The sequence below is a fragment of the Dromiciops gliroides genome, chromosome 3 (genome assembly GCF_019393635.1).
Source record: "Dromiciops gliroides isolate mDroGli1 chromosome 3, mDroGli1.pri, whole genome shotgun sequence".
Classification (NCBI taxonomy): Eukaryota; Metazoa; Chordata; class Mammalia; order Microbiotheria; family Microbiotheriidae; genus Dromiciops; species Dromiciops gliroides.
The window spans coordinates 131,593,876-131,596,902 of NC_057863.1; the positions used below are offsets into that span (position 1 = coordinate 131,593,876).

Below are 3,027 nucleotides of genomic sequence, written 5' to 3' on the forward strand. Positions count from 1 at the left end.
GATCTCTCAATTCTTCTCACTTCACTTTTCTTCAGTTCATATGGTTCTTGACAAGTCTTTTTCTGAAACAATCTCCTCATCATCTCTTTTGTCACAATCATATGCCACAACTTGTTCAACCATTCCTCAGTTGATAAACATTCCTTGATTTCTAATTCTTTTCCATAACAAAAAAGAGCTACTGTAAATATGTTTGTACAAATATGTGCTTTTCCTTTTCTTTTTCTTTCTTTGGAATACAGATCTAGTAGTGATAGTGCTGGGTCAAAGGGTATGCACAGTTGTTTTTTTATTATATTGTAATATATCCTCTGAAAACATTCAGCATATGAAAACTCCCTGTGGTCCCTGCCACCCTGGAGGCCCACACCTGTTGGAGATGGCCCAGAAAACCTTGAGCTTTGGAAAAGTCCTTGGTTCAGCCCTTGGTGAGCAGAGATTGCTATATAGGCAGGATCTGCTCCAGGATGATCTTGAAGACTGGGGAATTCTGTCAGGGATATTCACTTCAAACTCAATAAGGAGGTCCCCACATTTCTGTGGTGTTTTGGGGAGGGGAAGGCCTTGTCCAGGAACCTTCTGCCTCATTCTAGGGCTGATGACATCCTTGAACACCATGGGTATGGTCCTGCCATCCAATATTGGTACATTCACTGTACAGCCACTCAGGGCCTCAGGCTCAGGGAGGATGATCCTTACTGGGTAAATCACATCAGAACTGTCTCTCTTAAATATATTGTGTGGCTTGTCCTTTAAAACAAAGAAAATGTCAGCTAGAATTCTATTTGAGCCTGGGTCCCCCTCTTTCATGTAACGATCAGAATGCCACCTGCTGGAGACTTACTGTAGAAAAGCCCTGCCATGAGGTGAAGGTCTCTGAGGGCCAGACCATGAGTCTTTTCTTTGGCGTCAGGAAGTGACGTTTGCTTGTGGGAGGAAGAAGAGGGAACCCTGGCGCTCTGGCTCTGTCTCTTTCCTGTGGACTCTAGTGGAGAGCAGAACTAGAAATGCGCTCTCCCTTTAATAGATAAATGAATGTAGGCCTTTCCTTCTCTCTTTACTAAATTCTTATTCTCCTTAATAAATGCTTAAAAGTCTAACTCTTTCTAAAGCTTATAATTTATTGGCTACCATTCATTAGATATTTTAGACAGACTAGCTAGAATTTTAGCCTTAACATTTGGGAAGGTAAATGTGGTCCCCTCTTTCCATCCTCTTTTCCCTTCAGTGGTCAGGATTTTGTCCTCACTGCAGATACTCTTCCCATGGGGTTAAGCTGCTTTTGGGAGATCTTCATCTTTTTGGTACAGCCACTATAGATCTTCTCAAGTGAGAAGGTTGTTGCTAATTGGGGGATCCTATTTTTGGCAGTGATTGTGTTACTGGTCTGGATAGGGTGGGCCAAAATTCATATTGATAAATCCACCCATGCCTATTGGCAAGCAGATAAATAGGTCTTCAATGTCTATGCTTTATTCCCCCTTTCACTGATCAAAAGACGGTGTCAACAGAACTTATCAAATATTGCATGAGGGTTCCCAGAGAAAGTTTGGCTGAAGGACTAATGTCTAAAAAAATATGAAAGTTTTTTAACAGTCGGTTAGGATAACTGAAAGACGCCAGTTTTTGAAGGACCACCCTTTTGGGGAGGAGACCAATGGCATGAGCTACGCATGCCAGTCTGTCTGCTGCGCACGTCAGACTGCCTGCTATGCACTCGACTTCCGGGGTGTGAGCTTAAAAGACAAGGAGAGAACGGAAGTGGGGCTTTTTCCTGCTCTGCTGGTCTCTTGACTGCGCTGCACAGATGGTCTCTCTCTCTCCAAAGGTGGCCTTCGGTTTTGGTGAGTTTTTATAAGGAATATAGACTAAGCTTAGACTTAAGACGATTTGTATTGTGTTTCTACTTTCCTATCCTTCTAATCAACATCACCTTGTGACTACCAAAACAATAAAAGGTCTATCTAGAAAACCAAAAGCTTTTTCCATTTACTAGTCTGGGAGATAAATTAAGGGAAAGGTTAAGTAGGGGAGATTTATGATGTAATATCCAATTTTAAATCTCACACTAATCATTAGAGATAGCAGTGCTACCACAGCTAGGGCCACCTCCCTTTACTCCCTCCTCCCCATAGTGGTGGAACATATTCCTATTGTTGACTGCATAGTAGGCCTCGGTGGTCTCCTTGAACTTCTTTCTCCTCGGCACCAGGCTTCTTGTCTGGACGTTCGCATAGAGCTTGCTGGAAGTAGGCTCAATTGAACTCTTCTTCAGAGGTACCTGGGTTCAGGCCCAGCATCTGGTAGAAATCCTTACCCATGGTCCCCATCCTCCCATATGCACAGTTTTAAAATCCTTTGGGAATATTTCCAAATTGATCTCCAGAATGCTTGGACTAGTGCAAGACTCCACTAATAATTTATTATTGTACCTATTTTCCTTCATCCTCTCCAGCATTTGTCATTTCTGGTTTGTGTCAGGTCATTACCTCAAATTTAGTTTAATTTCGTTGCTCTAATCAATTGTTACTTTGAACATTTTTTCATGTGACTACAGATAGCTTTGATTTCTTCTCCTGAAAGCAGCCTCTTCATATCCTTTGCTACTTATCAATTGGGGGATAGTTCTTTTATAAATTTGACTCGGTTCTCTATATATTTGAGAAATAAGGTCTTTATCAGAGAAACTTACTATAATTTGTTTTGGATATTACTTCATTGTTGATGGCACTTTTTAGCACATGCAATTTTCCTAATTATCTTTTAAAATTAGATCTATTTTGGCTTTTGCTTTGTCTAAGATCATGATCCTGCATTTTTTATTTCCACTGAAGCATAATAGATTTTGCTCCAGCCCTTTAACCCTCAGTATGTCTTTCTGTTTTAATTGTGTTTCTTGTAGTTAATGTATTGATGGATTCTAATTTCTAATCCATTATACTATCTGCTTTCACTTTATGGGCAAGCTCATCCTATTCATATTTACAGTTAGGATTGTTAATCATATTTCTCTCCATCATATTTTCT

At 40.4% G+C, this 3,027-nt stretch overlaps 1 pseudogene; it reads right to left on the bottom strand.

Moving 5' to 3' along the window:
* Positions 1-442: 442 nt before the first annotated feature.
* LOC122751332 lies at positions 443-2,321 on the bottom strand (annotated as a pseudogene).
* Positions 2,322-3,027: the final 706 nt, after the last annotated feature.